The sequence below is a fragment of the Delphinus delphis genome, chromosome 12 (assembly GCF_949987515.2).
Source record: "Delphinus delphis chromosome 12, mDelDel1.2, whole genome shotgun sequence".
Lineage (NCBI taxonomy): Eukaryota > Metazoa > Chordata > Mammalia > Artiodactyla > Delphinidae > Delphinus > Delphinus delphis.
In genome coordinates this window covers 28,851,428-28,876,870 of record NC_082694.2, presented here as the reverse complement: position 1 = coordinate 28,876,870, position 25,443 = coordinate 28,851,428, and the positions used below count along the sequence as shown (strand labels likewise).

Genomic DNA, 25,443 nt, shown 5'->3' with positions numbered 1-25,443 from the left:
TTTCTATTTTAATTACTTCATTTTTATTTTTTCTTTCTTTCTTGATTTCTTTTTTTCTCTCTTTTCTTCTGAGCCACGTGGCTGACAGGGTCTTGGTGCTCCGGCTGGGTGTCAGGCCTGAGCCTCTGAGGTGGGAGAGCTCAGTTCAGGACATTGGTCCACCAGAGACCTCCGGCTCCATGTAACATCAAATGGCGAAAGATCTCCCAGAGATCTCCATCTCAATGTGAAGACCCAGTTCAACTCAATGACCAGCAAGCTAAAGTGCTGCACACCCTATGCCAAACAACTAGGGAGACAGGAACACAACCCCACCTATTAGCATAGAGGCTGCCTAAAATCATAATAAGGTCACAGACATACTAAAACACACCACTGGACATGGTCCTGCCCACTAGAAAGACAAGATCCACCGTATCCACCGGAACACAAGCACTAGTCCCCTCCAACAGGAAGCCTACACAACCCACTGAACCAACCTTAGCCACTGGGGGAAGACACCAAAAACAAGGGTAAGTACGAACGTGCAGCCTGCGAAAAGGGGACCCCAAACTCAGTTAGTAAAGAAAAATGAGAAGACAGAGAAACACACAGCAGATGAAGGAGCAAGGTTAAAAACCACCAGACCAAACAAATGAAGAGGAAATAGGCAGTCTACCTGAAAAAGAACTGAGACTAATGATAGTAAAGATGATCCAAAATCTTGGAAACAGAATGGAGAAAATACAAGAGACGTTTAACAAGGAACTAGAAGAACTAAAGAGCAAACAAACAATGATGAACAACACAATAAATAAAATTAAAAATTCTCTAGAAGGAATCAATAGCAGAATAACTGAGGTAGAAGAATGGATGAGACCTGGAAGATAAAATACTGGAAATAACTACTGCAGAGCAGAATAAAGAAAAAACAATGAAAAGCATTGAGGACAGTCTTAAGAGACCTCTGGGACAACATTTAAATGCACGAACATTCGAAGAGGAAGAGCAAAAGAAAGGGACAGAGAAAATATTTGAAGAGATTATAGTTGAAAACTTCCCTAATATGGGAAAGGAAATAGTCAATCAAGTCCAGGAAGCGCAAGAGTCCCATACAGGATAACTCCAAGAAGAAACATGCCAAGACATATATTAATCAAACTATCAAAAATTAAAGGCAAAGAAAAAATATTAAAAGCAGCAAAGCAAAAACAACAAATAACATACAAGGGAATCCCCATAAGGTTAACAGCTGAACTTTCAGGAGAAACTCGGCAAGCCAGAAGGGAGTGGCAGGACATATTTAAAGTGATGAAAGGGAAAAACCTACAACCAAGATTACTCTACCCAGCATGGATCTCATTCAGATTCAATGGAGAAATTAAACCTTTACAGACACACAAAAGTTAAGAAATTCAGCACCACCAAACCAGCTTTACAACAAAGGCAACAGGAACTTCTCTAGGCAGGAAACACAAAAGAAGGAAAAGACCTTCAATAACAAACCCAAAAGAATTGAGAAAATGGTAATAGGAACATACATATCGATAATTACCTTAAATGTAAATGGATTAAATGCTCCAACCAAAAGACACAAACTGGCTGAATAGATACAAAGACAAGACCTGTATATATACTGTATACAAGAGACCCACCTAAGACCTAGGGACACATATAGACTGAAAGTGAGGGGACGGAAAAAGATATTCCATGCAAATGGAAATCAAAAGAAAGCTGGAGTAGCAATTCTCATATCAGACAAAACAGACTTTAAAATAAAGACTATTACAAGAGACAAAGAAGGAAACTACATAATGATCAAGGTATCAATCAAAGAAGAAGATATAACAATTTTAAATATTTATGAACCCAACATAGGAGCATCTCAATACATAAGGCAAATACTAACAGCCAAAAAACGGGAAACTGACAGTAACACAATCATAGTAGAGGACTTTAACACCACACTTTCACCAATGGACATATCATCCAAAATGAAAATAAGTAAGGAAACACAAGCTTTAAATGATACATTAAACAAGGTGGACGTAATTGATATTTATAGGACATTCCATCGAAAAACAACAGAATACACTTTTGTCTCAAGTGCTCATGGAACATTCTCCAGGATAGATCATATCTTGGGTCACAAATCAAGCCTTGGTAAAATTAAGAAAATTGAAATCGTATCAAATACCTTTTCCAACCACACGCTATGAGCCAAGATATCAATTACAGGAAAAAATCTGTAAAAACTACAAACACATGGAGGCTAAATAATATACTACTTAATAACCAAGAGATCACTGAAGAAATCAAAGAGGAAATCAAAAAATACCTAGAAACAAGTGACAATGAAAACACGACAACCAAAAACCTACGGGATGCAGCAAAAGCACTTCTAAGAGGGAAGTTTATAGTAATACAATCCTACCTCAATAAACAAGAAACATCTCAAATAAACAAGTTAACCTTACACCTAAAGCAATTAGAGAAAGAAGAACAAAAAACCCCCAAAGTTAGCAGAAGGAAAGAAATCATAAAGTTCAGATCAGAAATAAATGAAAAAGAAATAAAGGAAACAATAGCAAAGCTCAGTAAAACTAAAAGCTGTTTCTTTGAAAAGATAAACAAAATTGATAAACCATTAGCCAGTCTCATCAAGAAAAAAAGGTGAGAAGACTAAAATCAATAGAATTAGAAATGAAAAAGGAAAAGTAGCAACTGATACTGCAGAAATACAAAGGATCATGAGAGATTACTACAAGCAACTACATGCTAACAAAATGGACAACCTGGAAGAAATTGACAAATTCTTAGAAAAGGACAACCTTCCGAGACTGAACCAGGAAGAAATAGAAAATATACACAGACCAATCACGAGCACTGAAATTGAGACTGTGATTAAAAACCTTCCAACAAACAAAAGCCCAGGACCAGAGAGCTTCACAGGTGACTTTTACCAAACTTTTAAAGAGCTAAAACCTATCTTTCTCAAACTCTTCCAAAATAGAGCAGAGGAAGGAACACTCCCAAACTTGTTCTACAAGTCCACCATTACCATGATAACAAAACCAGACAAAGATGTCACAAAGAAAGAAAACTACAAGGCAATATCACTGATGCATAGATGCAAAAATCCTCAAAAAAATACTAGCAAACAATCCAACACCATATTAAAAGGATCATACACCATGACCAAGTGGAGTTTAACCAGGGAATGCAAGGATTTTTCAATATACGTAAATCAGTCAATGTGATAAACCATATTAACAAATTGAAAGAGAAAAACCATATGATCTCTCAATAGATGTAGGAAAAGCTTTTGACAAAATCAACACCCATTTATGATAAAAACCCTCCAGAAAGTAAGCACAGAGGGAACTTAACATAATAAAGGCCATGTAAGACAAACCCACAGCCAACATCATACTCAGTGGTGAAAAACTGAAAGTATTTCCAGTAAAATCAGGAACAAGACAAGGTTGTCCACTCTCACCACTATTATTCAATATAGTTTTGGAAGTTTTAACCACAGCAATCAGAGAAGAAAAAGAAATAAAAGGAATACAAATCAGAAAAGAAGAAGTAAAGCTGGCACTGTTTGCAAATGACATGAGTATCGTAAAGAATCCTAAAGATGCTACCAGAAAACTACTAGAGCTAATGGATGAATTTGCTAAAGTAGCAGGATACAAAATTAATGCACAGAAATCTCTTGCATTCCTATATACTAATGATGAAAAATCTGAAAGTGAAATTTAGGAAACACTCACATTTACCTTTGCAAGAAAAAGAATAAAATACCTAGGAATAAACGTACCTAAGGACACAAAAGACCTGTATGCAGAAAAATATAAGACACTGATGAAAGAAGTTAAAGATGATACAAACAGATGGAGAGATATACCATGTTCTTGGATTGGAAGAATCAACATTGTGAAAATGACTAAACTACCCATGGCAATCTACAGATTCAATGCAATCCCTAGTAAACTACCAATAGCATTTTTCACAGGACTGAAACAAAAAATTTCACAATTTGTATTGAAACACAGAAGACCCCAAATAGCCAAAGCAATCTTGAGAAAGAAAAATGGAGCTGGTGGAATCACGCTCCAGGAATTCAGACTATATGACAAACCTACAGTAATGAAGACAGTATGGTACAGGCACAAAAACAGAAATATAGATCAATGGAACAGGACAGAAAGCCCAGAGATAAACCCACGCACATACGGTCACCTTATCTATGATAAAGGAGGAAAGAATACACAATGAAGAAAAGACAGCCTCTTCAATAAGTGTTGCTGGGAAAACAGGACAGCTACATGTAAAAGAATGAAATTAGAACACTCCCTAACACCATATACAAAAATAAACTCAAAATGGATTAAAGACCTAAATGTAAGGTTAGACACTATAAAACTCTTAGAGGAAACAAATGCAGAACACTCTATGACATAAAGCACAGCAAGATCCTTTTTGACCTACCACCTTGAGAAATGGAAATAAAAAGAAAAATAAATAAATGGGACCTAATGAAACTTAAAACCTTTTGCACAGCAAAGGAAACGATAAACAAGACGAAAAGACAACCCTCAGAATGACAGAAAATATTTGCAAATGAAGCAACTTACAATGGATTAGTCTCCAAAATTTACAAGCAGCTCATACAGCTCAATATCAAACAACCTAATCGAAAAATGGGCAGAAGACCTAAATAGACATTTCTGCAAAGAAGATATACAGATGGCTAACAAACACATGAAAGGATGCTCAACATCACTAATCATTAGAGAAATGCAAATCAAAACTAAAATGAGGTATCACCTCACACCAGTCAGAATGCCCATCATCAAAAATCTACAAACAATAAATGCTGGAGAGGGTGTGGAGAAAAGGGAACCCTCTTGCACTGTTGGTGGGAATGTAAATTGATACAGCCACTATGGAGGTTCCTTAAAAAATGAAAAATAGAACTGCCATACGACCCAGCAACCCCACTCCTGGGCATATACCCTGAGAAAACCGTACTTCAAAAAGAGTCATGTACCACAATGTTTATTGCAGCATTATTTACAAGAGCCAGGACATGGAAGCAACCTAAGTGTCCATCAACAGATGAATGGATACAGAAGATGTGGCACATATATACAATGGAATATTTCTCAGCCATTAAAAGAAACGAAATTGAGTTATTTGTAGTGAGGTGGATGGACCTAGAGTCTGTCATAGATAGTGAAGTAAGTCAAAAAGTGAAAAACAAATACCGTATGCTAACACATATATATGGAATCCTAAAAAAAAAAAAGTGGCTCTGAAGAACCTAGGGCAATACAGGAAAAGACACAGACATAGAGAATGGACTTGAGGACATGGGGAGTTGGAAGGGTAAGCTGGGACGAAGTGAGAGAGTGGCATGGAGTTATAAATGCTACCAAATATGAAACAGATAGCTACTGGAAAGCAGCCGCATAGCACAGGGAGATCAGCTTGGTGCTCTGTGACCACCTAGAGGGGTGGGGTAGGGAGGGTGAGAGGGAGGTGCAAGTGAGAGGAGATATGGGGGTATATGTATATGTATAGCTGATTCACTTTGTTATAAAGCAGAAACTAACATACCATTGTAAAGCAGTTATACTCCAATAAAGATGTTAAAAAAAAAGAAAGAAATTATAGCGAAAACCTCCCAAATTTTGGCAAGAATATGGACATACAGATACATAAATCTTAAAGGACCTCAAGCAAGATCAACCAAAGGAAGATTACAGCCAAAAGTATTATAATGAAATTATCAAAAGTCAAAGACAAAAAGAGAATACTGAAAGAAGCAAGAAAATACGTGCAACACTGCAGCTAAGGAAGCAGTGGGATGATATACTCAAAGAACTTAAAGAAAAAAACAGCCAAACCAAAATGGTATATGCATCAAAGCTGTCCTTAAGAAAAAAAGGAAAGCTAAATATTTTCCCAAACAGAAGTGGAGGATTTTCATCACCACTACACATATCTTATATGAAATGCTAAAGGGAGTTCTTCACATTGAAATTTTAAAAGGCAAAGTAACAACATGAAAATGTATGAATGTATAAAACACACTGGTAAAAGCAAATACACAAATTCATAAGAGCATAACACTGTAATGATGGTACATAAGTCAGTTTGAAATCTACTGTAAAAGTTAAGAGACAAAAATATTAAAAATTATTATAAGTACGACAGTCTGTTAATGGATACATAGTACCAAAAAATATACAGAATGGTATCAGTAGCACAAAATGTGTTGCGGGGGGAGAAAAGGGGTAGAGTTATTGGATTCAATTGAAGCTAAGTTGTTAACAGCTTAAAAGAGACTTTTTTTTTTTTTTGCGGTACCGGGCCTCTCACTGTTGTGGCCTCTCCCGTTGCGGAGCACAGGCTCCGGACGCACAGGCTCAGCGGCCATGGCTCACGGGCCCAGCCGCTCCGCGGTATGTGGGATCTTCCCAGACCGGTCACGAACCCGCGTCCCCTGCATTGGCAGGCAGACTCTCAACCACTGCGCCACCAGGGAAGCCCTTAAAAGACACTTTTTAAGATGTCTTATATAAACCTCACAGTAAAAACAAACAAACAAAAAAAACCTCAAGAAGCCAAACTAATGTTAAAGAAAAGGAATCAAAGCATACTTCAAAAAATCAACAAACCTACAAGGAAGACAGCAAGAAAGGAACAAAGAAAATACAAAACAATGAGAAAACAATTAACAAAATGGCAATAATTACTTCTTCTCTATCAATAATTACTTTAAATGTAGATGGATTAGATTCTCCAACCTAACTACACATCATTGCTAATGGATAAAAAAACAGGATTCAACAATATGCTGCCTACAAAAGATTTTCCTTATTTTTAACAACACATATAGGCTGAAGTGAAGGGACAGAAAAACATACTCCATGTGAATGGTAACCAAAAGAGAGCAGGAATCACTATACTTATATAGAACAATATACACTTTCACTCACAATCGGTCACAAGAGACAAAGAAGATCACTAATTAATGATAAAGGGATTAATTAATCAAGGGGATATAAGAACTATACATATTTAAGCACCCAACATTGGAGCACCTAATATATAAAGCAAATACTAAAAGAACTGTAGGGAAAAATAAACAGCATTATATTAATGGTACAGGACTTCAATATTTTACTTTAATCAACAATCAAGATAGAAAATCGGTAAGAAAATAGTTGACATTAATGACACTAAAGATCAAATAAAGTTCACAGACATACACACAACATTTAAACCAACAGCAGCAGAACACATATCCTTCTAAAGCATAGAAGAAACAATGTCCAGGATATATTATATGTTGTGCCACAAAACAAGTTTTAAGAAATTTAAGAAGACTGAAATCTTGTCTCTTTTCCAGCCACAATGGTATGAAATGAGAAATAACAAAAGGAAAATTGGAAAATTAACATTAAAATTTAAAATATTTTTTAATCCTAGTACCATCTAAATAGATGCAGAAAAAGTATTTGACAAAATTCAACAACCTTGCAAGGTAAAAACTCTTAAAACATTAGATACAGAAGAACATACCTCAACATGATAAAGGCCGTTATATGACAAGCTCACAGCTAACAACACATTCAACAAAGAAAAGCTGAAATATTGTCTTCTAAGATCAGAAAAAAGACAAAGGTGTGCACTCTTACCACTTCTATTCAGAAGTCCTAGCCAGAGTCATTAGCCAGAATTTAGAAGTCCTAGCCAGAGCAATTAGACAAGAATAATAAATAAAAGGTATGCAACAGAGAAAGGAAAAAGTTGTCTTTGTTTGCAGATAACATGATCTTGTATATAGAAAACCTTAAAGACTCCACCAAAACAATATCAGAAATAATAAACAAGTGCAGTAGAGATGAATGATACAAAATCAGTATACAAAAGTCTGTTGAGATTTTACTCACTAACAAGAAATTATATAAAAAAGAAACTTAAGAAAACAATATCATTTAGAATAGTATCAAAAATAGAGGGGCCAAGATGGTAGAGTGGGGAGACCCTGAGGATACATCCTCACAAAAGCCCAACAAAATTATAACTATATATAAAGCAACTATCTATGAGAACTACCTAAAGACTAACAGAAAAGATCTGCCACAGCTAAAGATATATAAAGAAGTGAGACAGGTAGGAGGGACAGAGACTTGGTATAGTCAAGACACACAACCACAGGGAGGCAACCCACAAATCAGAAAATAATCACAAGTGCAGAGGATCTTTCAAAGAGGCAAAGGGTCTGAGCCCCACATTGGGCTCCCAAGTCTGGGGGTCCTGCACTTACAATATGATACCCCAGAATGTCTCATTTAAGGCCAGTGAGGCTTGTGTATGGGAGAGCTAGAGGGCTATAGAAAACAGAGACTTCACTCTTAAATGGCACACACAAAGTCTCTCATGCTCCAAGGCCCAGTGAAGAGGCAGAGATTTGAAAGGAACCTAGTCAGACATACTTGCTGATCTTGGAGAATCTCCCAAAGAGGAAGGAGGCAACTGGGACTCCCTCTGGGAACTGAGACACTGGCAGGAGCCATATTTGGAAGCATGTTGTACAACAAATACATTGGTACTGGCAAGCACCATTTTGGACTCCTCCCTCTAACCTATTATCCATGGGGGCTTATGCCCAACATCAAAGCAGCACCAGCCCACGGGCCATGGAGTCCTCAAGACAGCTGCACTGAGACACTACCCCACCCACAAGCCCACCAGTCTAGGGACCCCTGGGGCTGAACAGCCAGCTGCCTCAGGATGCCACTCCACCAACCAGTAGGCTGGCGTTAGTCCCAAGACGCTTAAGCTGAGCAGCCACTGACACCAGGAACCAGGCCTGGCTACCAATAGGTCAGCACCAGCCCTGTAAGATCCCAGGCCATACAGCTAGCATTGCCAGAACCTAGCACAGTCCATCACAAGCCAGCAGCCACTAGACAAGTCAGGGCCTAGCAGCCAACTGTGCCAGGGGTCAGCCTTTCCTGACAGAGTACCCACTGCAGTCAGCTGCAAAAGAAGGGTCCACTTAGTCCACACAGGGGGCCGCCCTAGAGCATATATCTCAAGTGAATACACATGGGAGTGTGCTGCTGGGCCCCATAGGAAGTTCCCTACGTGAGGCCACTATAAGATTGGGAATGTAACCAACCCACCTAATGTATAAAAATAAACAGATAATAAGACAAATTGAGGAGGCACAGTAATGTGTTCCAAAGAAAAGAACAAGACAAAACCTCAAAAGAACAAAAAAAAGCAAAGTGCTTATCTCAAGCAATCTACACAATAAGGAGTACAAGGTAATGGTCATAAAAATGCTAAACGAACACTGAAGGAGAATGGATGAACACAGTTATAGATTTAATGAAGAGTTAAAAAAATATATGAACAACTGAAGAATAAAATAACTGAAATAAGAAATACAATGCAAGAAATCAACAGTAAATTAGATAATACAGAAGAACAAACCAGTGAACTGGAAGAAAGTAATAGCACTCAAAATGAACAGGAAAAAAAGAAAAAAGAATTCGCAAAAATTGAGTATAATTTAGGGCTTCCCTAAATTATATATGGTGGCGCAGTGGTTGAGAGTCCGCCTGCTGAGGCAGGGGATGCGGGTTCGTGCCCCGGTCCGGGAGGATCCCATATGCCGCAGAGTGGCTGGGCCCGTGAGCCATGGCCGCTGAGCCTGCACATCCAGACCTGTGTTCCACAACAGGAGAGGCCACAGCAGTGAGAGGCCCGCATACCACAAAAAAATTTTTAAAAAAATTGAGTATAATTTAAGAGACATCAGGACAAATAAAGCATACTAACATTTGCATTATCAGGGTCCCAGAGTGGAAAGAGAAATAGAAAAAGGCACAGAATTTATTTGAAGAAATAATAGCTGAAAATTTCCCTAACCTGGAAAAGGAAACCTAAATCCAGATCCAGGAAACAAAGAGAGTCTCAAAAAAGATGAACTTAAAGAGGACCACACCAAGACACACTATAATTAAAATGGGAAAAGTTAAGGAGACATTATTAAAAGCAGCAAGAGAAAAGCAACTAGTTATTACAAGAGAATTAGTAAAAGACCATAAGCTGATATTTTTAGCAGAAACTTTGCAAGCCAGAAAGGAGTGATGATATATTCAAAGTGCTGAAATGAAAAAAACTACAACAAAGAATACTGTACCTGGCAAGGCTATAATTCAGATTTGAAGGAGAAATGAAGAGTTTCATAGATGAGCAAAAGCTAAAAGACTTCAGGACCATTAAAATTGCTTTAGGAGAAACAGTAAAGGGACTTCTTTAAGCAGGAAAGAAAAGACCACAATTAGAAACATGAAAATTATTAAAGAAAAACTCTCATTAATAAAGGCATACATACAGTAAATTCAGTAGATCAATCACTTATAAAGCTCATAGAAAGATTAACAGACAAAAGTAGTAAATATCATCTATATACACAGTAAGTAGTGAATGGACACACAAAACAAAAAGATATAAAATATGATGCCAGAAACATTAAATGTAGAGGAGAGGAAAAATGAAGGGTTATTAGAATGCATTCAAGGTGAGAGATGTTCAATTTAAAATAATCGTGTGTGTGTGTGTGTGTGTGTGTGTGTGTGTGTGTGTCTGTGTGTGTGTAGTCACATATGAATCTCATGGAAACTACAAACCAAAAACCTATGATAGACACACAGGCAAAAAAATATAAATGAATCCAAACATAACACTAACACTACTCATCAAATCACAGGCAATAGAGCAAAAGAAGGAAGAAACAACAACAATAAAAAAAACTACAAAAACAACCAGAAAACCAAAAAAACCACAATGAATACAAACCTACCACTAAATACCATAAATGTAAATGAACTAAACTTACCAATAAAAAAACACAGAGTGAATTAATGGATTTAAAAAGAAAGCAAGTGATCAATGAAGAAATCAAAGAGAAAATCAAAAAATACCTAGAAACAAATGACAATGGAGACACGACAACCCAAAACCTATGGGATGAAGCAAAAGCAGTACTAAGAGGGAAGTTTATAGCAATACAATCCTACCTTTAGAAACAGGAAATAAACAACCTAACCTTATATCTAAAGCAATTAGAGAAAGAAGAACAAAAAAACGCCCAAAGGTAGCAGAAGAAAAGAAATCATAAAGATCAGATCAGAAATAAATGAAAAAGAAATGAAGAAAATGATAGCAAAGATCAATAAAACTAAAATCTGGTTCTTTGAGAAGATAAACAAAGTTGATGAACCATTAGCCAGACTAATCATGAAAAAAAGGGAGAAGACTCAAATCAATAGAATTAGAAATGAAAACGGAGAAGTAACAACTGACACTGCTGAAATACAAAGGATCATGAGAGATTACTACAAGCAACTCTATGCCAATAAAATGGACAACCTGGAACAAATGGACAAATTCTTAGAAAGTGCACAACCTGCCAAGACTGAACCAGGAAGAAATAGAAAATATGAACAGACAAATCACAAGCACTGAAATTGAAACTGTGATTAAAAATCTTCCAATGAACAAAAGCCCAGGACCAGATGGCTTCACAGGCGAATTCTATCAAACACTTAGAGAAGAGCTAACACCTATCCTTCTCAAACTCTTCCAAAATATAGCAGAGGTAGGAACACTCCCAAAACCATTCTATGAGGCCTCCATCACCCTGATACCAAAACCAGACAAAGATGTCACAAAGGAAGAAAACTACATGCCAATATCACTGATGAACATAGATGCAAAAATCCTCAACAAAATACTAGCAAACAGAATCCAACAGCACATTAAAAGGATCATACACCATGATCAAGTGGGGTTTATTCCAGGAATGCAAGGATTCTTCAATATACGCAAATCAGTCAACGTGATACACCATATTAACAAATTGAAGGAGAAAAACCATAGGATCATCTCAATAGATGCAGAGAAAGCTTTCGACAAAATTCAACACACATTTATGATAAAAACCCTGCAGAAAGTAGGCATAGAGGGAACTTTCCTCAACATAATAAAGGCCATATATGACAAACGCACAGCCAAAATCATCCTCAATGGTGAAAAACTGAAACCATTCCCACTAAGATCAGGAACAAGACAAGGTTGCCCACTCTCACCATTCTTATTCAACATAGTTTTGGAAGTTTTAGCCACAGCAATCAGAGAAGAAAAAGACATAAAAGGAATACAAATTGGAAAAGAAGTAAAGCTGTCAGTGTTTGCAGATGACATAATACTATACATGGAGAATCCTAAAGATGCTACCAGAAAACTACTAGAGCTAATCAATGAATTTGGTAAAGTAGCAGGATACACAATTAATGCACAGAAATCTCTTGCATTCTTATACACTACTGATGAAAAATCTGAAAGTGAAATTAAGAAAACACTTCCATTTACCATTGCAACAAAAGAATAAAATATCTAGGAATAAACCTACCTAAGGAGACAAAAGACCTGTATACAGAAAATTATAAGACACTGATGAAAGAAATTAAAGATGATACAAATAGATGGAGAGATATACCATGCTCTTGGATTGGAAGAATCAACATGGTGAAAATGACTCTACTACCCAAAGCAATCTACAGATTCAGTGCAACCCCTATCAAACTACCACTGGCATTTTTCACAGAACTAGAACAAAAAATTTCACAATTTGTATGGAAACACAAAAGACCCCGAATAGCTAAAGCAATCCTGAGAACAAAGAATGGAGCTGGAGGAATCAGGCTCCCTGACTTCAGACTATACTACAAAGCTACAGTAATCAAGTAATCAAGACAGTATTAGCACAAAAACAGACATATAGATCAATGGAACAGGATAGAAAGCTCAGAGATAAACCCACACACATATGGTCATTTTATCGTTGATAAAGGAGGCAAGAATATACAGTGGAGAAAAGACAGCCTCTTCAATAAGTGGTGCTGGGAAAACTGGACAGGTACATGTAAAAGTATGAAATTTAGAACACTCCCTAACACCATACACAAAAATAAACTCAAAATGGATTAAAGACCTAAATATAAGGCCAGAAACTATCAAACTCTTAGAGGAAACCATAGGCAGAACACTCTATGACATAAATCACAGCAAGATCCTTTTTGACCCACCTCCTAGAGAAATGGAAATAAAAACAAAAATAAACAAGTGGGACCTAATGAAACTTAAAAGTTTTTGCACAGCAAAGGAAACCATAAGCAAGACCAAAAGACAACCCTCAGAATGGGAGAAAATATTTGCAAATGAAGCAACTGACAAAGGATTGATCTCCATAACTTACAAGCAGCTCATACAGCTCAATAACAAAAAAACAAACAACCCAATCCAAACATGGGCAGAAGATCTAAATAGACATTTCTCCAAAGATATACAGAGTGCCAACAAACACATGAAGGAATGCTCAATATCATTAATCATTAGAGAAATGCAAATCAAAACTACAATGAGATATCATCCCACACCAGTCAGAATGGCCATGATCAATAAATCTACAAATAATAAATGCTGGAGAGAGTGTGGAAAAAAGGGAACCCTCTTGCACTGTTGGTGGGAATGTAAATTGATACAGCCACTATGGAGAACAGTATGGAGGTTCCTTAAAAAAACTAAAAATAGAACTACCATACGACCCAGCAATCCCACTACTGGGCATATACCCTGAGAAAACCATAATTCAAAAACACTCATGTACCAAAATGTTCATTGCAGCTCTATTTCCAATAGCCAGGACATGGAAGCAACCTAAGTGTCCAGCAACAGATGAATGGATAAAGAAGATGTGGCACCTATATACAATGGATTATTACTCAGCCATAGAAAGAAATGAAATTGAGTTATCTGTAGTGAGGTGGATGGACCTAGAGTCTGTCATACAGAGTGAAGTAAGTCAGAAAGAGAAAAATAAATACCGTATGCTAACACATATATATGGAATCTAAGAAAAAAAAAAAGGTCATGAAGAACCTAGGGGTAAGACAGGAATAAAGACACAGACGTACTAGAGCATGGACTTGAGGATATGGGGAGGGGGAAGGGTAAGTTGTGACAAAGTGAGAGAGTGGCATGGACATATATACACTATCAAACTTAAAATAGATAGCTAGTGGAAAGTAGCCGCATAGCACAGGGAGATCAGCTAGGTGCTTTGTGACCACCTAGAGGGGTGGGATAGGGAGGGTGTGAGGGAGGGAGATGCAAGAGGGAAGAGATATGGGAACATATGTATATGTATAACTGATTCACTTTGTTATAAATCAGAAACTAACACACCACTGTAAAGCAATTATACTCCAATAAAGATGTGAAAAAAAAAAAAAAGCAAGGTGCATATATATGGCACCTATGAGAGGTTAACTTCAGAGCTAAAGACACACACAGAATGAAAATGAGAGAATGGAAAACATATTCTCTGCAAATGGAAATGAAAACTGTGGTAGCAACAGAGATCAGACAGGAGAGACTGTAAAATAAAGATGGTAACAAAAAACAAAGAACATTACATAATGACAAAGGGGTCAATCTTGCAAGATTTTAAAATTCTCAATACATATGCACGCAATGTAGGTGCATATAAATACATAAAGCAAATATTAAGCAATAATAATAACAGGGGACATGAACACTCCACTTACATCAACGGACAGATCATCAAGACAAAATCAATAAGGAACCACTTACTTTAAACAACACATTAGATCAGTTGTACTTTATAGATATATTTAGAACATTCCATCCAAAAGGAGAATACACATTCTTTTCAATTGCACATGAAACATTCTCTAAGATAAATCACATGCTAGGCCACAAAACAAGTCTCAATAAATTTAAGAAGACTGAAATCATGTCAAGAATCTTTTCTGATAACAATGGTATGAGACTAGAAATCAAGTACAAGAAAAAAACTGCAAAAGAACACAAACACCTAGAGACTAAACCATATGCTACTAAAAATTCAATGGATCACCGAATAAATGAGGAAAGAAATTTAAAAATACCTAGAAACAAACAGAAACAAAACCAAAACAATCAAAAATCTATTGGATGCAGTAAAAGCAGCTCTAAGAGGGAAGTTTATAGCAATGAAAGCTTATCTCATGAAATAAGAAAAATTTCAAATAAGCAACCTAACCTTACACCTAACGAAACCAGAAAAAGATGAATAAATAAAACCCAAAGTAAGCAGAAGGAAATAAATAATAAAGATTAGAGCAGAAATAAATAAAATAGACACTAAAAAACAATCAATAAAACTTAAGAGTTGCTCCTTTGAAAAGACAATACACCATCAGCCAGATTCATTAGAATAAAAGGTGAGAAGGCACAAATAAATAAAACAGAAATGAAAGAGGGAATCTTACAACCAACACCACAGAAATTAAGAGGATCATAAGAGACTACTACAAAAACTTACACAGCAATAAAATGAACAACTTGAAAGAAATGGACAGATTCCTAGAAATGTACAATCTCCCAAGAGTGAATCAAGAATAAATAGAAATATGAACAGACTGATTACAAATAAAGAAACTGAATCAATTATTTAAAGAAAGCCCCCTACAAACACAAGTGCAGAACCAGATGGCTTCACAGATAAACTATAACAAACATTTTAAAAGAATTAACACCTATCCTTCTCTAACTAGTAAAAAAAATTGAAAAGGAAGAAACACTTCCTAAATCATTCTATGAGGACAGCATAACCCTGATACTGAAACAAGACATAGACACCACAAAACACCCCCCACAAAATTACAGGTTAATTTCACTGATGAACACAGATCCAAATATATTCATTAAATTATTAGCAAACTGAATTCAATAATATATTAAAACGATCATACTCCATCATCAAGTGATATTTTCCCCAGGGATGCAAGGTTACCTCAACATCTGCAAATTACTCAGCGTGATATACCACATTAACAAACTGAAGAATAAAATTCATATATGATTGGGAAAGGAGATCAAGATGGTGGAATAAAAGGATGTAGAGCTCACCTCCTCCCATAAATACATCAAAAATACATTGACATGTGGAACAGTTCTCACAGAATATCTGCTGAACTCTGGCAAAAGATCTCTTGCAATCAAAACTACAAGAAAGATGACCACGTAACGTAACAGGGTAGGAGGAAAGGGAAAAAAGGAACGTGCATCTCTGGAAGGAAGCTGTAAAATGGCAAAGGTTTCCTCACCTGGGGCACCCCCTTCACCAGCTGGAGATCAGCAGGAACAGAAAGGGCATGACATAGGCTCAGAGAAGAGAGTAGCAGCCAGCTGGCAGCAGGTAGAACATAGAGAGACCATGACAGGTGGTCCTGGCCACCTCCCTGCACTCCCCAAAAGAGATGTGCACACACCAGCAGGTGTGTGTGATGCCTGGGTGTTGAATATCCAGATTTAACAGAGAGACCCAGGAAGAGGACTGGAGTAGGCTGCGCAGAGATACCCTAAAGGGGCTAGAGTGTGGTCCGAGCTGCAACCAGGTGTGTGCACAGGATGAAGCCGAAGTTTGATAATAGAAGCTCCATTGTTAACACACATGAAGGGAGGGGTGGGGGCCCACCAGGGCAGCATCATTCTCACTTTATTTTTTATTGCAATATAACTGATTTACAATGTTGTGTTAGTTTCAGGTGTACAGCAAAGTGATTTAATTATACATATATGTGTATCTATTCTTTTCCGGATTCCTTTACCCTATAGACTATTACACTGTATTGACTAGAGTTCCCTGTGCTATACAGTAGGTCCTTATTGATTATCTATTTTATATATAGTAGTGTGTATATGTTAATCCCAGCTGCCTAATTTCTCCCTCCTGCCCCCCACCTCCCCCCTCTGGTAACCATAACTTTGTTTTTTAAGCCTGTGAGTCTTTTTCTGTTTTGTAAATAAGTTCATCTGAATCGCTTTTTAGATTCCACATACAAATGATATCATATGATATTTGCCTTTCTCTGTCTGACTTCATAATCTCTAGGTCCATCCATGTTGCTGCAAATAGCATTATTTCATTTTTTTTTATGGCTGAGTAATATTCCATATGTACCACATCTTCTCTATCCACATCTCTGTAGATGAACAACATTTAGGTTGCTACTATGTCTTGGCTACTGTAAATAGTGCTGCAATGAACACTGGGGTACATGAACCTTTTCAAAGTATGGTTTTCTCCAGATATATGCCCAGGAGTGGGATTGCTGGGTCATATGGTAACTCTATTCTAAGATTTTTTGGGAATCTCCATACTGTTCTCCACAATGGCTGTATCAATGTACATTCCCACCAACAATGTAGGAGGGTTCCCTTTTCTCCACACCCTCTCTAGCATTTGTTGTTTGTAGACTTTTTGATGATGGTCCTTCTAACCAGTGTGAGGTGATATCTCCTTGTAGATTTGATTTGCATTTCTCTAATAATTAGTGATGTTAAGCATCTTTTCATCTGCTTTTCAGCCATCTGTATGTCTTCTTTGTATGTCTTCTTTGGAGAAATGTCTATTTAGATCTTCTGTCCATTTTTTTAAAAATTAATTAATTTATTTTTGCTGTGTTGGGTCTTCGTTTCTGTGTGAGGGCTTTCTCTAGTTGTGGCAAGCGGGGGCCACTCTTCATCGCAGTACGTGGGCCTCTCACTATCGCGGCCTCTCCCGTTGCGGAGCACAGGCTCCAGACGCGCAGGCTCAGTAGTTGTGGCTCACGGGCCTAGTCGCTCCATGGCATGTGGGATCCTCCCAGACCAGGGCTCGAACCCATGTCCTCTGCATTAGCAGGCAGATTCTCAACCACTGTGCCACCAGGGAAGCCCTTTCTGCCCATTTTTTGATGGGGTTGTTTTTTTGATATTGAGCTGCATGAACTGTTTGTATATTTTGGAAGTTAATCCCATGTCAGTTGCATCATTTGCAAATATTTTCTCCCATTCTGTGGGTTGTCTTTTCGTTTTATGGTTTATTTACTATGCAAAAGTCTTTAAGTTTAATTAGGTCCCATTTATTTATTTTTGTTATTTTCATTACTCTAGGAGGTGAATCCAAAAAGATATTTCTGTGATTTATGTCAAAGAGTATCCTGCCTATGTTTTCCTCTAAGTGTTTTATAGTATCCAGTCTTACATTTAGCTCTTTTATCCATTTTGAGTTTATTTTTGTGCATGGTGTTAAAGAATATTCTAATTTTATTTTTTTTTTACATGTAGCTGTCCAGTTTTTCCAGCACCATTTATTGAAGAGACTGTCTTTCCTCCATTGTATAATCTTGCCGCCTTTGTCATAGATTAATTGGCCATAGGTGTGTGGGTTTATTTCTTGGCCTTCTATCCTGTTCCACTGATCTATAAGTCTGGCTTTGTGCCAGTACCATACTGATTTGATTACTGTAGCTTTATAGTATAGTCTAAAGTCAGGCAGCCTCATTCCTCCAGCTCCATTTTCCTTTCTCAAGATTGTTTTGGCTATTCAGGGTCTTTTGTGTTTCCATACAAATTTTAAGATTTTTTGTTCTAGATCTGCGAAAAATGACATAGGTAATTTGATAGGAATTGCATTGAATATGTAAATTACCTTGGATAGTATAGTCCTTTGGATAATATTGATTCTTCTAACCCAAGAACATGGTATATCTTTCCAGATGTTTGTGTCATCTTCTATTCCTTTCATCAGCATATTATAGTTTTTGGAATACAGGTCTTTTGCCTCCTTATGTAGGTTTATTCCTAGGTATTTTATTCTTTCTGATGCAATGGTAAATGGCATCGTTTCCTTAATTTCTCTGATATTTCATTGTTAACATATAGAAATGCAACTGATTTATGTATGTTAATTTTGTATCCTGCAACTTTACCGAATTCACTGAGAGCTCTAGTAGTTTTCTGGTAGCATCTTTAGGATTCTGTATGTATAGTACCATGTCATCTGCAAATAGTGACAGTTTTACTTCTTTTCCAATTTGGATTCCTTTTATTTCTTTTTCTTCTCTGATTGCTATGGCTAAGACTTCCAAAACTTGTTGAATAAAAGTGGTGAGAGTAGACATCCTTGTCTTGTTCCTGATCTTAGAAGAAATGCTTTCAGTTTTCACCACTGAGTACGATGTTAGCTGTGGGTTTGTCATATATGCCCTTTATTATGTTGAGGTAGGTTCCCTCTATCTCCACTTTCTGGAAAGTTTTTTTCATAAATGGTTGATGAATTTTGTCAAAAGCTTTTTCTGCATCTATTGAGATGATCACATGGGTTTTATTCTTCAATTTGTTAATGTGCTATATCACATTGATTGATATGTGGATACTGAGAAATCCTGGCGTCCCTGGGATAAGTCCCACTTGATCGTGCTGTATGAGCCTTTTAATATATTGTTGGACTTGGACTGCTAGTATTTTGTTCAGGATTTTTGCATCTATGTTCATCAATGATATTGGCCTGTAATTTTCTCTTCTTTGTGGTGCTATTTTTGTCTGGTTTTGGTATCAGGGTGATGGTGGACTCATAGAATGAGCTTGGAAGTGTTCCTTCCTCTGCAATTTTCTGAAACAGTTTCAGAAGGATAGATGTTAACTCTTCTCTCAATGTTTGATAGAATTCTCCTCTGAAGCCATCTGGTCCTGGACTTTTGTTTGTCAAGAGTTTTTTAATCACAGTTTCAATTTCATTGCTTGGTTGGTCTGTTCATGTTCTCTATTTCTTCCTGGTTCAGTTTTGGGAGACTGTACCTTTCTAAGAGTTTGTCCATTTCTTCTAGGTTGTCCATTTCGTTGGCATACAGTTGCCTGTAGTAGTCTCTTATGATCCTTTGTATTTCAGTGGTGTCAGTTGTAACTTCTCCTTTTTTCATTTCTAATTTTATTGATTTCAGCCCTCTCCCTTTTTTTCCTGATGAGTCTGGCTATAAAGGTTTATCAATTTTATTTATGTTTTGAAAGAACCGGCTTTTAGTTTCATTGATCTTTTCTGTTGTTTCCTTCATCTCTATTTCATTTATTTATGCTCTGATATTTATGATTTCTTTCCTTCTGCTAACTTTGAGTTTTGTTTGTTCTTCTTTCTGTAGTTGTTTTAGATTTAAGACCAGGTTGTTTATTTGGGATTTGTCTTGTTTTATGAGTTAAGATAGTATTGCTATGATCTTACCTCTTAGAACTGCTTTTGCTGCGTCCCATAGGTTTTGGATTGTCTTGTTTTCATTTTCATTTGTCTCTAGGTATTTTTTGATTTCCTCTTTGATTTTTCCAGTGATCCATTGGCTACTTAGTAGCATATTGTTTAGGCTTCACGTGTTTGTGTTTTTTACAGTTTTTTTTTTCTTGTAGTTGATTTCTAATCTCATAGTGTTATGGTCAGAGAACATGCTTGATATGATTTCAATTTTCTTAAATTTCACAAGGCTTGCTTTATGGCCCAGCACGTGGTCTATCCTGGAGAATTTTCCATGTGTACTTAAAAAGAATGTGTATTCTGCTGCTTTCAGATGGAATGCTCTATAAATATCAATTAAGTCCATCTAATGTGTCACTTAAGATCTGTTTCTGTATTGATTTTCTGTCTGGATGATCTGTCCATTGATGTAAGTGTGGTGTTGAAGTCCCCCACTACTATTGTGTTACTGTCAATTTCTTCTTTTATGGGTGTTAGCATTTGCCTCACATATTGAGGTGCTCCTATATCTCTCTCCTTCTGTTGGGCCATTAGTATAAGTAGTTGAACTGGGTTTGGGTTCTACTGTTGCTATGATTACCTTCAGTGCTTCATAGATTTCAATTTTTTCTAATGATAGCATGGGCCTATGTGTGATTACTGGGGTCCCAGAAGGTTTTTCAAGTTTTTCAAAAAGTTTCTGCATCATCCACATTTTTCAGCTATACCTACATGCCTACAATACAGAATTGATCTCTCTTTCCCTACATTCTTGCCCATCACCTAGTGGTGCTACCACTTGTTACTTAGTTCTTACTGGACTATTAGTGGAGATCAAAGGACTTACTCTGCTGTCCTGGCCAGCTTCAGTTTTAGACTGGTCATGTGTCCTGATGCTAAGGGATGGAGCTTGCTCAACATCCTTGTCCTTCCTTCCAGTGGCAGCCAAACTCTGCCTTGTATATGTGGTGGGTCTAATGCAGAAATTTTCTGCCCTCTTCCAGTATTAGAAGACCTCTAATGGTACTGGTATAAGACCCTAAGCCCAGGACTATTTTCTGTCCTTCTCCCAAGAGTTGAAAGGCTTTTTTTCTTTTACCTTCTCCACGGTTTTAACAATTGGTCTTTACCTGTGTTCTGCAGAAAGAGTTTGCTGCCCATCCCCCAGTGTCACAAAGTTTTTGGTCTACATGAGTGAAGGGTCCAAACTGGGGGCGGCGGGGGGGCCTTCATGCCTTTCTCAGAGCAATGGCGGATCCCATCCTCTATGCCTGTAACATCACTGATGGCCTTCTCTGATCTCTTACCCAGCTCCCAGTCTTTCTCATGAGCACTCAGTGGAGGTCCATGGAAAAGGCCATATGAATGAGTTAAATTCCTCCTAGATCTTAGCTCCAACTAAGATATTACTGATCCATTAACTCTTTAGTTGATTTCCTCTTTCTCACCTGTGTGATAGCTATGCCTTTCTTCTTTGCTCTGTCACAAATGAGGGAGATCAGGGCATCCTGTCACTCTCTCCTGAGAGGGGCTAGTCTCAACTTGGATTTCCAGGTATTTGGCCACTCCATAACTCCAGCTCTCTAATGGGTTCCAGAAAAGTTTTCATTTTGTAGTTTATCTGTTTTGATTGGGAAGAAGCAATACTCTTTCCAGCTTTCTATACTGTAGACATAAGTAGAAGTATCTCATAGCAATTAGCTTTAAAAAGAAAAAAAGTGCTGTGCATGTATTCACAAGGAAGAAAGACTAAAAAAAAAAAAGAAAAAAGAAAGAAATTCTCATATAGAAAGGGTGGTTATTAATGTGGTAGACTTTTGGGTCATTTACATTTTTCTTCTATGTGCTATTCTATATCTCTCAAGTTCTTTACAGAGATCTAATTTTATAACTTAAAAAAAAGATCTGCATATATATATGTGTATTCTATTTTTTAAGTCAAGTGCAAATGATAGAACATTATTTTACCATAGAAATGCCATTTACTTGCTGTTTTTAAAATAAACTTTCAAATAAATTTTGTGTCCTCAGAATTCATACAATTACATATGTATTCAATATCTGTAATCTTTCTCAGTATCCTCTGTTCAATGTAAAAGACAAAATTCTTGCTAGGAAAAGAAATTAAAGTTTGATTTAAGAAAATAATTATGCTTAAAGCTTCATAAGAATCTATCTTTTTCTTATAAATTTATTTATTTATTTTTGGCTGCGTTGGGTCTTTGTTGCTGTGCGTGGGCTTTCTCTGTGGCGAGCGGGGGCTATTCTTCATTGTAGTGTGCAGGCTTCACAGTGGCTTCTCTTGTTGTGGAGCACGGGTTCTAGGCGCATGGGCTTCAGTAGTTGTGGCATGTGGGCTCAGTAGTTGTGGCTTGTGGGCTCTAGAGCACAGGCTCAGTAGTTGTGGCACATGGGCTTAGCTGCTCCATGGCATGTCGGATCTTCCCGGACCTTCCCGGGCTCGAACCCGTGCCCCCCACATTGGCAAGCGGATTCTTAACCACTGTGCCACCATGGAAGTCCCCATAAGAATCTCAATACAGTAGTTTTTGCTGTTTTGAGAGCCTTGTGTTAAAGAAAACTAACTGTTTTTATTCATATTATGTCTTACACCTCATAATATAATCTCCCCACAATGACAGCTACGATTGCCAAAGTGATTTCTATCACTCCAGGTTATAATGTAAATGTAGCCCAGGAAATAAGATAAACAGCAATTGAAGAGTAAAAGGCATCTGTAAACCAACCCCCGCCAAACTGAATATTTTTTTTTAAACTGTGAATGTTAAACATATCAAAGGAGTTTTCAGGCAAAAACTTAATATAGTTAAGCAGTAAAAAGACTTCTGAACAATTTACTCAGATTGTCCCTTTACCATATTACCTTTCCTCCAAAAAAGGATAGAAAAAGTCATTATGCAATGAACTTGTAATAATTTACATACAGTAACGTACCAAAAAGTACCTTAGAGACCATTCTCTGGTACTAAGTAATTTGATGGTGGTCATTTGAAGGGTAAAAAAGTTTTGGTTTATAATTTCCAAAGATAATCTCATTTCCAAAAGAACATTTCTATGAAATCAATCTCATTTTCAGAGAAAAGAACTAATTAATTACACAAACCTTGTGTTTCATTTTTTTACTTAGTAAGAATGGCTATCAAGCAAGTAACCAAAACTATTTTCCAATTGTCTATTTTCAGAGTTGTGTGGCACACCATACATCCACTCACTTCTTTCTTTCCTTCTTTCTTTCCTGTTCCTTCCTTCCTTCCTTCCTTCTTTCCTTCCTTCCTTCCTTCCTCCCTCCCTCCCTCCCTCCCTCCCTTCCTTTAAAATTTACTAAGCTGGGTGCAGAGGATATTGTGCTGAACAAAACTTAAAATGTTTCTACCCTTCAAGAGGCCTTTTCTTACATCCTCAATTTGTCTCAGACTCGGTTCTTATTTTGTTGCTGTATATTTTCATCACTTAATAATAATTGCACAGTTCCTCAATTACAGTAGGTACTCTTCGAAGACATGCATTTTCAGCAACTTAATGTCCTTACTACCAAGCACCATCTCACAAATAATAGATTACTCACAATGCATGATGAATAAAACAAATAAATAAACAAAGGAGCTTATAGTCTAGCACACACAGAAACGCATAGATACAATAAACGCATAGAGCAATAAAATCTAAGATGAGCTATAATGACAGTATTCAGAGATTACCGAAGTAGCACAAAGGAGTCAGCAGATCAACTCCATTAGGGGTGGAAGTGGTCAAAAAGCTTCATTCAGCACATGATATTTAAACTGAATCTTGAAAGATGGTTAGAAGTGAGTCAGGAGCTTCAGAAGAGAAGAAATAACTTCAAGTAGAGAGAAAATCATGAGCAAATTAAGAGAGTTAAAAATAGCATGTTATGATCAGAAAATAGCAAACAGGCTGGTATGACTGAAGCATGGGGTGACAGGGAAATTACCCTGAGATATGAATCTGGAAAAGGTACAGGGGACTAGGTCAAGGAATGGGGGAGGAGGCAGACAGACAAATATGTCAGGCTAGAGTATGCCGTGAGAAATCTCTGCAAAGGTGAGAAGAATAAAGTTAAATGATAAGATTTGATTTTAGAAAACTTACTCTAGGGGACATACAGAATAGAATAAGGAAAACGAAAGGACAGATGGTTGGGAAAGTAAAGTTAGAGGTAAAAGAACAATTAGGAGACTACTTAAATAGTCCAAGACAAATATGACTACAACATGAATTAAAGCAGCCATACTGGGAAGAGAAAACTTTAAAGAAAAAAAAGAAAAACTGAAAAAAAGAAATCGATGTAATTTTGTCCTCAACTAGATTTAGAGAGGCTCATTTACAAATGAGTACTGCCCTCATTTGTTAAATGGTAATAATTAGTGCTTACCTCAAAGAAATATTATAAATTCCTGAGATAATGCATGTAAAATACTTCACAATATGATTGCCAAAGAATAAGGTTTATAAACATGGTAGTAATTATTTTGTTGATGCTGATGCTGATTGGATTTGAATCCTGGCTTGAATACTTACTCCCTGTGTGACCTTCATGAAGTTACTTAATCTCTCTTTCCCTCACATTCCTCCTCTGTAACAATGGAGTATGCTCCCTAGTACCTCATAGATAAGTACTATTTTGAGCTTTATAGATGTAATAACATATTCATGAAGGGTTTATAAAAATTTAGACCAATATCTGAAACTTTATTTTTAAGAAAAATAGTTATTAATAGAAAATAGGAGTTGAAAATGATTCTCGGATTTCCAATATGGGCGAACGGTGATACTCACTGAGAGGAGGAGGCTCCTTTAAAAAGCCAATCATTCTCCTTCAAATTCTTTAAGATGAATTAAGTGTTCTTCTCAGTGTTTTGCAAGCACACTATACATATTACAACACTCACCAGGGTATATTTTAACTGTCTATTTTCATGTCTATTATCCTCAGTAAATACTGATGATATCTAAGGGCAAAAAACTGTCTGTTAATCCTGCATCCCCAAAAAGCAGGATGCTTCTGGTATATAAACAGGCTCAATATACGTTAGTGAAATAATTAAACTTAAAGGAGATAAGAATTCCTTTAACAAGTCCAGAGAATATTTGGAAAGAATGGTATTTCCAAAGAATTTTACATGCTACTCCCCTACAGGCCTTAAATTTTCATCAAATAGAATGTAAAAAATAGTATATTATACTATTCTTTTCTAGTGAATTCTCACTAGATAGTGTTG

General features: G+C 36.8%; 1 protein-coding gene across 3 annotated transcripts in view; it reads right to left on the bottom strand.

Annotated features, from left to right (window-relative positions):
- EXOC6B (exocyst complex component 6B) overlaps positions 1-25,443 on the bottom strand; it is a 708,543-nt gene that overhangs the window by 312,928 nt on the left and 370,172 nt on the right. The gene's annotated exons all lie outside the window — the stretch shown is intronic.